This window comes from Dendrobates tinctorius, unplaced genomic scaffold, assembly GCF_039654945.1.
Source record: "Dendrobates tinctorius isolate UK_male_01 unplaced genomic scaffold, ASM3965494v1 ptg000196l, whole genome shotgun sequence".
Taxonomy (NCBI): Eukaryota; Metazoa; Chordata; class Amphibia; order Anura; family Dendrobatidae; genus Dendrobates; species Dendrobates tinctorius.
The window spans coordinates 15,179,388-15,191,589 of record NW_027361863.1 but is presented as its reverse complement, the minus strand read 5'-3'; the positions used below and the strand labels follow the sequence as shown (position 1 = coordinate 15,191,589).

The 12,202-nt window shown below is 46.7% G+C and overlaps 1 protein-coding gene across 1 annotated transcript in view; it reads right to left on the bottom strand.

Annotated features, from left to right (window-relative positions):
- Positions 1-12,202, bottom strand: part of LOC141056092 (killer cell lectin-like receptor subfamily B member 1B allele B) — a 36,232-nt gene that overhangs the window by 9,005 nt on the left and 15,025 nt on the right. The window lies entirely within an intron of this gene.

Sequence of the window (12,202 nt, the reverse complement as noted above, 5' to 3'; positions counted from 1 at the left end):
CATTTGTGAATATCACAGATAACGTTGTTTTCCGCGCTTGCACATTGAAAAGGCCTCCGGCGCCTGCGCTGTATGCTTTGCCCAACTGTGGGCGAAGCATATAATCGGTACTGCATATGCGCCAGTATTTTTCAGCGTGGTCTATGCCCTGGAAGTGTGTCCTGCATGTGAAGACTTCCTGGGCATAGACCGCGCAGAAAAATACTGGCGCATGCGCAGTACTGATCATATGCTTTGCCCACAGTTGGGCAAAGCATACTGCTCAGGCGCCGGAGGCCTTTTCAATGCGCAAGTGCGGAAAACAACGTTATCTGTGATATTCACAGATGAAGATTACGTTCAGCAAGCCGAGAAGGGGGGGAAAGAAGGCGACTAAGCCACGTCCATCAGACCGGACCGCGGCGATTTGCATACATCTCCACCAAGATAAAAAAGGTATTTATGCATCAAAGGTGCGGGGTCAGGGGGAATCAAAAATCCTAATAGAATCCTTATGGGATGCACATTTGGGTGATATCTTTACATGATATCACTAAAAATGGGTGACAGATTCCCTTTAAGGCATATTCTAGCAATATAATTTATTGTTTAACCCCTTCACGACATATCACACCTAGTTACGTCATGTCCCTGACTTTGATGCAGTCTCCGATGCTGAGCCCACATCTTTTCAGCATGGCTGAAATAACCAGCAGTCATGTGCCTTTAACAGCCATGGGTGTAGCAATGCACTGTCCACGGCTGTTAACCTGTTAAATCCCGCTGTCAATCTCTCTGGGGCGCGAGCCATTTCACGTTCACATCGGCGAGCCAGTTACATGATCGTAGGGCGTAGATGCAGAAGAAGCCTCGTGCCTGTCATTACGATACTCCTGTGAACACCAGCTAATGGCCAGCGTTCATAGGAAATTGTGATTTCTGCTATGCATTGCAGCGCTGAAGCACTGCTATGTATAGCACTAAAGATCAGACGATCACTGTTTCAAGTCTCCTTCGGGGACTATTAAATAAAGGAAAAAAACCTAAAAAAAATTTAAAAGTTTAAATCAACCTCCTTTCCCAAATGAAACAATAAAAAATACACGTATTTATTATCACTGTGTTCGAAAATGTCCGATCTATCAAAATATAAAATAAATTAATCAGATTGGTAAATGGGGTAACGAGAAAAAAATCAAAATGCCAGAATTACGTTTTTTGGCAACTGCAACATTGCAATTAAATGCAATAAGAGGAGGCGATCATTGTGTTTATTCCAAAATGGTATCTTGGCATTTTTTGCTCAGGGTGCAAAAAATAAGTCCGCACCCAGCTCCAGATCCTGAAAAAAATGAAAACGCTATGGGTCTCAGAAAATGGCAAAGCAAAAACATTTTTCGTGCAAATTATGGAATTTTTTTTCACCACTTAAATAAAAAAGAACCCCAGACATGTTTGGTATCTGCGTACTCGAACTGACCTGGGGAATCATATTGCCAGGTCAGTTTTACCATATAGTGAACATGATAAATAATAATTTTAAAAAAATTGTGGAATTGCACTTTTTTGCAATTTTACAGCAATTAGAATTTTTTTTCCCCATTTTCCAGTACACAATATGGTAAATTGAATGGTGTCATTCAAAAGCACAACTCGTCCCACAAAAAATCAGCCATCATACGGCCATATTAATGGAAATATAAAAAAGTTATGGCTCTTGGAAAAAGGGAGGAAAAAACAAAAATGAAAGAAAAAAAAACAGAAAATGGCAGTGAAGGGTAAAGTTAACTTGTATTTTTTTTCTGGTTACGCGGGAGATATATGGAAAAACAAATGTTAATGGGTGGCCCACTTTATCCTTATTTTGCTAGACGTTTTGGGGACATTATATCGTGGCACTGACTGATATATAAGTATTACAAGTTATACTCCTCCTTGCTCCTCCTTGCTCACAGTTGGCACTGCTTTCCTGTCCACATCAAATCCACTGTCATATGATCACATCTATCCATCTACCTCATCTAATTGAGATGTAGCTTTCCCATGTGCAGTGTTTTTCTATTGGAGGAGACTGACACATGATGTTCTGTCCTCACTAATTGAAGCAGACTTCATGTAGCTTCATAGGCAGCTAAACCGCTATACCGGGGTCCAATAAGGAGACTGTAAGTTGAATCTGTATTTTATTGAACATGGTGGTATATTGATGCTGTGAAACTACAAACAAAAACATATACCGTATTTTCCCGCTTTGTAAGACGCACTTTTTTTCCCCAAAGTTGGGGGGAAAATGGGGGTGCGTTTTACAAAGAGGATATACATTACCGGGTGTAGGCCGCAGGGGTGTCCGGCTGTCCGTCGGCGCTGTGGGTGTCTCCGGGTGCCCAGCCGTGTCTCCACATGCCCAGCGGTGTCTCCGGTTCCAATCCTGGGGCTCTGCCGACATTTTGCGACAGGCCAGAGCCCCGGGGCTCCCTCTCGGTTCCCTCTGCTTTGGCTCTGGCAATATGGCGGCCGCCGCCGGGAGCGGCACATGCGCTGATGGTGATCTCGGGACAGATCTCGAGAGATGAGATCTCAGCGCTGAAATCTCATTTCTCGAGATCTCAGTCCCGAGATCACCATCAGCGCATGCGCCGCCCCGGCGGTGGCCACCATATTGCTGGAGCCAAAGCAGAGGGAACCGAGAGGCAGCCCCGGGGCTCTGGCCTGTCGCAAAATGTTGGCAGAGCCAACCAGAGCCAGAGGGAACCGGAGACACCGCTGGGCACGTGGAGACATGGCTGGGCACCCGGAGACACCCACAGCGCCGACGGACACCCGGTAAATGTGGGCAGAGCCCCACGCAGCAGTACAGCCCCCTGGCAGCAGCACAAGCCCCCCTGGTAGCAGCACGAGCCCCCCTGGCAGCAGCACAGTCCCCCCTGGCAGCAGTACAGTCCCCCTGGTAGCAGCACAGACCCCTGGTAGCAGCACGAGCCCCCCTTGTAGCAGCACGAGCCCCCCTGGCAGCAGCACGAGCCCCCCTGGTAGCAGCATGAGCCCCCCTGGTAGCAGCATGAGCCCCCCCTGGCAGCAGCACAGACCCCCCTGGTAGCAGCACGAGCCCCCCTGGCAGCAGCACAGACCCCCCTGGCAGCAGTACCGCCCCCCTGGCAGCAGCACGAGCCCCCCTGGTAGCAGCACAGACCCTGGTAGCAGCACGAGCCCCCCTGGTAGCAGCACAGACCCATGGTAGGAGCACGAGCCCCCCTGGTAGCAGCATGAGCCCCCCTGGTAGCAGCACGAGCCCCCCTGACAGCGTGCTGCACATCGGAGCACCCTCTCATCCCTTCCTGTGGCCTGCAGTATCACCCCACTCCTGCCTCCTCCAGCTGCGACCCTGGGACCCCGCTTCACCGCAGCCACCACCCCCGGTAAGCAATAAGACACCTGGATTATAAGAGGCACCACCATTTTATTAAAAAAAACGTTTTTTCCTATTTTTCTCCACAAAATTTGTGGTGCATCTTATAATCCGGAGCGTCTTACAAAGCGAAAAATACGGTATATACACTGAGTCAATACAGGGTACATCAGGGATACATATCATACATAATACATTATGAATCAACATCTGCACTACTAGCTGAGGAGGGGAAACTAACTGAGCAGGCTGATCTGAAACAGAAATTAGATACAGGAGGAGTGATTACATACCAGCGATGCTGTCACAAAGGTAGAAGAGACATGAGATGCTTCCAGGATGCAGGCTGAGAGAAAATGGAGAACTGGAGGGAAAATGGGGGCTGGACTAACCATAATCCTTTGCAAAACTTACCAGGGTGCCTTGCAACCTTCCCAGAATACATTGTGAACGGGAGGAAAAAGATTCAGGAAGTAAACACACAATTATTATTATTTATTTATATAGCACCATTGATTCCATAGTGCTGTACATGAGAAGGGGTTACATACAAATTACAGATATCACTTACAGTAAACAAACTAACAATGACAGACTGATACAGAGGGGAGAGGACCCTGCCCTTTCGGGCTTACATGCTACAGGATGGTGGGGAAGGAGACAGTAGGTTGGTGGGTTGCAGCAGTTCCGGTGTTGGTTGAGGTAATATCGCCGGTAGTGGTGAGAGAGAAGGAGGTAGCGGGGTCATTGCAGGCTGTAGGCTTTCTTGAAGAGGTGGGTTTTCAGGTTCCTTCTGAAGGATCCAAATGTGGTTGATAGTCGGACTTGTTGGGGCAGAGAATTCCAGAAGACGGGCAATTCGGAGAAATCTTGGCGGCGGTTGGATGAGGAGCGAATAAGTGTGGAGGAGAGAAGGAGGTCTTGGGAGGACCAGAGATTGTGTGAGGGAAGGTATTGGGAGATTAGTTCAGAGACATATGGGGGAGACAGGTTATAGATGGCCTTGTAGGTCATTATTAGTAATTTGAACTGGATACGCTGAGGGAATGGGAGCCAGTGAAGAGATTTGCAGAGGGGAGAAGCGGAGGAGTAGCGAGGAGAGAGATGAATTAGTCAGGCAGCAGAGTTAAGGATGAACTGGAGAGGTGCGAGGGTGTTAGCAGGGGGACCACAGAAAAGGATGTTGCAGTAGTCGAGGCGGGAGATGATGAGGGCATGCACAAGCATTTAAGTAGATTGAGGGTTGAGGAAAGGACGGATTCTGGATATATTTTTGAGCTGGAGGCGACAGGAGGTAGAAAGAACTTGGATGTGTGGTTTGAAGGACAGGGCAGAGTCAAAGGAGGTAGCGGACTTCCAGTACTGGGGATAGTGTGATGTCATTAATTGTTATAGCTAGGTCGGGTAAGGAAGATCTGTGAGATGGAGGAAAGATGATGAGTTCAGATTTTTCCACATTGAGCTTGAGGAAGCGAGAGGAGAAGAAGGATGATATGGCTGATAGACACTCTGGGATTATGGACAGCAGAGAGGTCACGTCTGGGCCAGAGAGGTAGATCTGAGTGTCAGCAGCATAAAGGTGGTACTGGAATCTGTGGGACTTTATGAGTTTGAAAGCAGAAGGGAAGGTACCGGACGTTAGTGATAGATTGAAGAGGTGGGTCAGGGATGTAATAATTGTGGTGGTGAGGTTGGGGAGGAGATGGGATGGAATGGGGTCAAGTGCACAGGTTGTGAGGTGCGATTTGGAGAAGAGACAATTAAGCTCCCCTTCAGTGATGTTGGAGAGAGAGGTTATGGGGTTTGGGCATTGGTCTGGCATACAAAGGGGTTGCGGTGGTTGAACGATGAAGACTTGCCTTGTTTGGTCAATCTTATTTTTGAAGTGTGTGGCAAAGTCCTCGGCAGAGATGCGGGAGGTTGGAGGGGGCAGTGGTGGGCGGAGGAGGGAGTTAAAAGTTTTGAATAACTGTTTGGGGTTGTAAGATAGGGAAGATACGAGGGTTCTGAAGTAGCTCTGTTTAGCAGAGGTGACGGCAGATTTGAAAGCGAGTGTTGCCTGTTTGAATGCAGTAAAGTTGTCTTGCGAATTTGTTTTCTTCCAGCGCCTCTCTGCAGCCATGGACACTTGCCGGAGCTTTTTAGTGGTGTTATTGTGCCAGGGTTGTCTGTTGATATGTCGCATTCTGCCATGAACGAGAGGGGCAACCGCGTCAATAGCTGATGTGAGAGTGGCATTGTAGAAAGCAGTTGCAGTGTCTGTGTCGTGGAGTGAGGATATGGATGCCAGTGGTAGAATAGAGTCAGAGAGCGTGTGGGTGTCTAGGTGTGCAAGGTTTCTGCAGGGGTGCGCGTGTTGCTGGATATGGGTGCCAGGTGAGGAGGACAGAGATGAGAAAGTGAGTAGATGGTGGTCAGATAGAAGGAGAGGGGAGGTGGTGAAGTTAGAAAGAGAGCAGAGGCGGGTGAAGACCAGGTCTACTGTGCGTCCGTCTGTGTGGGTGGTTAAGGAGGACCACTGAGTAAGTCCAAAGGATGAAGTAAGGGACAGGAGTTTGGAGGCTGCTGACTGAAAGGTATCAGTGGGGATGTTGAAGTCACCCATGATGACAGTGGGGATGTCCGTTGAAAGAAAATGAAGAAGCCAGGTAGAGAATTGGTCAATGAAGGCAGTGGTCGGGCCTGGAGGTCGGTATATGACAGCCACTTGGAGGTTGGAGGGAGAGTAGATGCGGACAGAGTGGACTTCAAAAGAGGGGGGGATAAGGGGGGGAAGAGGTGGGATTGGGTTAAAGGTACAGTTGGAAGAAAGGAGAAGATCCACTCCTCCACCATGTCTACTGCCAGGGTGTGGAGTGTGGGTGAAGTGGAGGCCGCCGTAACACAGTGCAGCAGGGGAGATGGTGTCAGAGGGTGTCAGCCAGGTTTCTGTGAGGCCGAGGAGGGCACGATTGCGAGAGAGAAAGAGGTCATGAATCACAAGAAGCTTACTGCAGATGGAGCGGGCATTCCAAAGTGCTTCCGAGAGTGGGAGCAGGGGGTTGGGTGTCAATGGCACAGGTTTTACGTTGGAAAGATTGCGGTAGTTCTTATTAGATAGGGAGCGGTAGGAAGGGGTAGTAATGGGGGTATGGGCTGTGGGGTCCAGGATTGGGAGATATGTCACCAGCAGTGAGGAGAAGCAGACAAAGGGAGAGCAGATGGGAGGAGAGTGGGCAGCTTTTTTTATGTTTCAATCGGACAGGTTTGAGGTTGAGGAGCAGTTCAGCAGAGGAGGTCAGGTGGGGAGGAAAGAGGGAAGGGGAGATGATTATTTGGTTAGAGGGTGCTGGGGTTTGGGGATAGCGAAGGAGAGTGATGATTAAAGGAGCAAACACTGTAAGGCCATATGTAAACACAGTGGAGGAGTAGGAGGGTTAATAGAAAAGCTAGATCCAAGTAATAAAAAGTTCTTACTCAGCAGACATACCCAAAAGAGACAGGTGTATAGTGAGAGATCCTGACTCCTACCGTGACTAACTGCCACAGTAATAACTGCATCTTCACGATACTTATGCTGCAGGGAGACACGTGCCTAACCCCGCATACGTGCCCCCTAGGAAGCATCTGAATATATAGGATTGAGTGGAGGATCAGGTGAGAGGGATTGTGGGAACTGATTTGGGATAAATTACCAATTGCCTAGCACACCAGAGGATGTTAGAGAATCAAAGGCACAGGGCCTGGCTACATCCATATGCTGTAACACCTTGTACCTGATAACATCTCAACTGGGCCCAACATGGATATACAGCAGTAAGTATTGAGTTACATGCAACAAATGAATTTAGCAAACATTCAGCAGGCACATTAAATGAAATGTTGCAGTAGACAGCAGTAGACAGCAAGCAGAGATTGTACCATTAAATGAAATGTTGCAGTAGACAGCAGTAGACAGCAAGCAGAAATTGTACCATTAAATGAAATGTTGCAGTAGACAGCAGTAGACAGCAAGCAGAGATTGTACCATTAAATGAAATGTTGCAGTAGATAGCAAGCAGAGATTGTACCATTAAATGAAATGTTGCAGTAGACAGCAGGAGACAGCAAGCAGAGATTGTACCATTAAATGAAATGTTGCAGTAGACAGCAAGCAGAGATTGTACCATTAAATTAAATGTTGTAGACAGCAAGCAGAGATTGTACCATTAAATGAAATGTTGCAGTAGACAGCAAGCAGAGATTGTACCATTAAATAAAATGTTGCAGTAGACAGCAGTTGACAGCAAGCAGAGATTGTACCATTAAATGAAATGTTGCAGTAGACAGCAAGCAGAGATTGTACCATTAAATAAAATGTTGCAGTAGACAGCAGTTGACAGCAAGCAGAGATTGTACCATTAAATGAAATGTTGCAGTTGACAGCAGTGAACAGCAAGCAGAGATTGTACCTGTGTGAAGAGAGGAGAGGAGCTTGATGTTAATTATCGGCCATAGAAATAACTGCATCTTCACGATACTTTTCCTGCAGTGATACTTATGCTGCAGGGAGACACGTGCCTAACCCCGCACACGTGCCCCCCTAGGAAGCATCTGAATAACACTGCGGTTATGACTTTGGTCACTAGATGGAGCCAGAAACAATGAAAACATTAAATCTATGGAAGAAACTGAACATTCTGGATATTCACTAGTAATATTATCAGATAGACAAACAAAGATTATGAATTAAGTGTCGGAGACAGAACACTCCCCGTCTGGCATCAAACGGATGTCACTATTCTTATTCTCAGAAGACAACAATAGGACCAGCTCAGTTACTGGTCTGGAGAATGTCTTAAGTTCATTCCCTTTGGCCATCCTAAGTTCGACTTTGCGGACGTTGCCATCCTTACTCGGGAATGTTGCGGTCACTAGATCAAGTGGCCACTCGTTCCGATGGGCTTGACAGTCTTTCACAAGGAGGAGGTCACCAATCCTCAGATTAGGCCTGGTAGATTGCACTTCGTCCGTGGCTGCAGGGTAGACAAGTACTGTTTGCGCCAACGGTCCCAGAATGTGTTTGCAAGACTTTGTACCTGACTCTATTGGCGCTTGAAGAGGTTTTTAGCATCAAATCTTCCTGGAGGGGCACTTGATAGTCCTGTTTTCTAGGTGAGGAGAGTAGCTGGAGTCATTGTATGAAGTGTAGACACCTGAGTGCGAATTTCAGCATCTGACTCCTCTCTCACTAGTTCAAAGGTGTCTGGAAAACGCTCATCAGTGTATGATAGTTTTGGTCCTGAGAGCCGTGTTGTGCTTCCCAGTCGACTTGTGTCAACTGCTCTAGTTGCATGATCTGCAGGATTTTGGTCCGTGGGAATGTAGTGCCACTGTTTTGGATGAACTGATTTTCTAATTCGTAGCACTCTGTTGTTGACATAAACATAGAATTGTCTAGTTTCATTGTGGATGTATCCCAGGACTACTTTGCTGTCTGAGTAGAACTTGGCTTGTGTCAGGTCGATGTCCATCTCGGATGCGATGAACTCTGCTAATTCAACGGCTAAGACTGCAGCACAAAGCTCTAACCTTGATAAAGTGTGCTCTGGTTGTGGAGCAAGTTTGGCCTTCCCCATAACGAATCTGATGTGGCTCTGACATTTGGAGTCTACAGTTTTGAGATAGGCAACCGCAGCAATTGCTTTGACAGAAGCATCTGCAAATACATACAGTCTTTGGCTTTGTATTTCTGTACACGGCACAGGGGTGTATGGTCTTGGAACATTCAGGTTGGAGAGGGCTGCTAAAGAGTTATTCCATACTTCCCACTGTATTCTCTTATCAGGTGGCAGAGGTGCATCCCAGTCAGATGTTTCCTTAGTTAAGTCTCTTAGTATGACTTTGCCTTGTATAGTAACAGAAGCTGCAAAACCCAAAGGATTGTACAGGCTGTTGATGGTAGACAGGACACCACTGTATGTGAAAGGCTTTTTTTCCTGGCTGACCTGAAAGGTGAAATTGTCTGTAGATTCCAGAGAAGCCCGAGGCTGCGTTGCATTGGTGTGGGGTCTGACCCCAGGTCCAGGTCTCTGAGACCATTACACAAGTCTTGTGAAGGAAATGCTTTCATGAGTTCTTGGCTGTTTGAGGCTCTTTTGTGAAGCCTGAGATTAGAGCAAGCAAGCATCTCTTGGGCTCTCTTGAGAAGACTGTTGGCAGTCTCATTTGAAGGCATGGCTTTCAGACAGTCATCAACATAGAAGTTCTTTTCTATGAATTGTCTGACATCTGATCTGTATTCTGTTTCTCCTTCTTGAGCTGACCTTTTGAGTCCATAAATGGCAACTGCAGGAAAAAGACTATTGCCAAAGAAATGCACTCTCATGCGGTACTCTGTGCCTCTTAGGAAGTTCCTGTCTCTCGCTCTCTCTCACAAGGAAACAATGGAACATTTGCTGGATGTCAACGATGAAGGCAATGGAATGCTTACGGAAGCGCATAAGTGCTCCCAGCTGTTTGTTATTGAGGTCTGGTCCTGTTAGTAGAACATCATTCAGGGAGACATCATCAAACTTAGCACTGGAGTCAAACACCACACTAATCTGGCCCGGTTTTTTAGGGTGGTATACTCCAAACATGGGTAGAAACCAGCATTCTTCAGAGTCTTTGAGAGTGGGAGCTGGTTCTGCATGTCAGTTCTCAAATATCTTTGACATGAAGGAGAAAAAGTGATCTTTCATCTCTGGTTTCTTCTGCAGATTATGTTTAAGAGAGAAGAAATGTTTTAATGCCTGATTTCTGTTGTTTGGTAGACGAGGTCTGTGGGTTCTGAGGGGAAGAGGTGGGACCCAGCTGTTGGTCTCATCCTTTACGAGTACCTTGTCAATTACCTCTAAGAACAACTTGTCTTCTACCGACATTGCTACTTGGTTACCTTGCTTAGTTTTCTGGAAGACTGTGCACCCCAACTGATCCTCATAGCTTCCTGACATCATACTGCTGTCATGAGTAAAGTCTATTAAATGATTGGGTAGTTGGATGCTGTGTGGTAGTTCCTTGACATGGAAGTCTTTGTTGCAAGGTTGAAACAGAGATGGGCGTCCAATCTCCAATGTATTTGTTAGCATACTTGTCACAGAAGATGGGGCGTGCATATGTCCCAAGCATACGTTTCCTATTATGACCCATCCTAGGTCTAGCCTTTGGGCATAGGGAGCATTGTGGAGTTCATTGATATGACTTCTCACTTTATGAACTTATAGGATATCTCTTCCCAACAGCAGTGTTATCTGTGCCTGATGGTCGAGTTCCGGTATAAGGTGTGCTATGCGTTTTAAGTGAGCATGATGGATTGCCACATATGGTGTAGGGATTTCAGATCTGTTGTCTGGGATCTGATTACACGCGATGATTGTAGGTAGTGGTAGGCAGAATTGTCCGTCTAAGGACTCAATTTGGTAGTCAGTGGCTTTCCTGCCCGCTGTTGTCACTGTACCTGCACATGTCTTTAATGAGTAAGAAGTGCTTGGTCCTTTGATGTTGAATAGGTCAAAGAATGTCGATCTAGCCAGGGATCGATTACTTTGATCATCCAAGATAGCATCAAGTCTTACAGCTTTGTCTCTATGGCCCTTTGTGTACACTCTGACGAGGCATATTTTAGAACAGGACCTACTGTCTATTGTCCCTTTACAGACTTCAGTACACTGTGAAGTGATCTCTTGCGTAGCTGCATCAGTGCTCCTTTCCTCCCTGCCATGCTCACTGTCAGTTCGCATGTTTTGTGCATTCCATGGAGCTGGGCCAGGGTGTAGGGCAGTGTTATGATCTGTGGTGCCATATTGTGTGCATTTTACACTGACCTTACAATCCTTGGCGAGATGAGTTGTGGATGAGCAGCAATTGTAGCAGATACCGTTCTCTTTCAGGAAGCTTCTGCGATCCGGCATAGATTTTCCCCTGAAGGTTCTGCATTTCAGGAGAGGATGAGGCTTCTGATGGAGCGGGCACTGCTTGTCAGGGTCCTATACCTTTGTCTCTGATTGAGAGCGGCCATCAGACCTGTAATTGGAACTTGGAGAAGAAACATAAGTCTTGTGCACTGCCACAGATGTTCTGCGTGGGTTTGAAGCTGGTGGTGGTGCGGCATATGATATTGCAAAATCAAAGCTGGGATAATTTCTGACAGTCTCTTGTTCGTATATAAAGTCTGCAAAAACGGAGAAGGGAGGGAATGGAACACTGTGTTTGTATTTGTACGTGGAACCACGTGTGAGCCACCTCTCCTGTAGATTGTAGGGTAACTTTTGGACTATAGGGTTAACACCTTTGGCTGTGTCAAGGAATGCAAGTCCTTGTAGGTCACCTTCACATTTGGCAACTAGGACTTCCTTTAGCAGGTCACCTAGTTCTCTAAGTTTCTGGAGACCTTTGTTAGATATTTTAGGAAAGTCATCGATTCTTTTGAACAAGGCTCTCTCTATTACCTCTGCTGAGCTGTTACACTCATCCAGCCTCTTCCAGATCTCTTTGAGGCCAATTTGAGGGTGATTTATGTTAATGTCTCTGATCCTTACTGCGTGTTTGACTGACTCTTCTCCTAGGTATTTGACTAAGAGGTCTATCTCTTCCCTGTGTTGTAGCCCAAAAGTCTCTAGTGACATTTTGGAAGGAAGCTTTCCAAGCGCTGTAACCTTCAGCGTGGTCAGTGAATTTCATGAGTCTCTTGGCAATCAGATCACATCGTGTGAAGAACTTAGCAAATTCTGTTGTGAACTGGTTGTCAGCAGAGTATACTGGTGATGGGTCACCCTGATAGTGATGTAAGGTGCACTCATACCTGTTAGTATCCTCAGG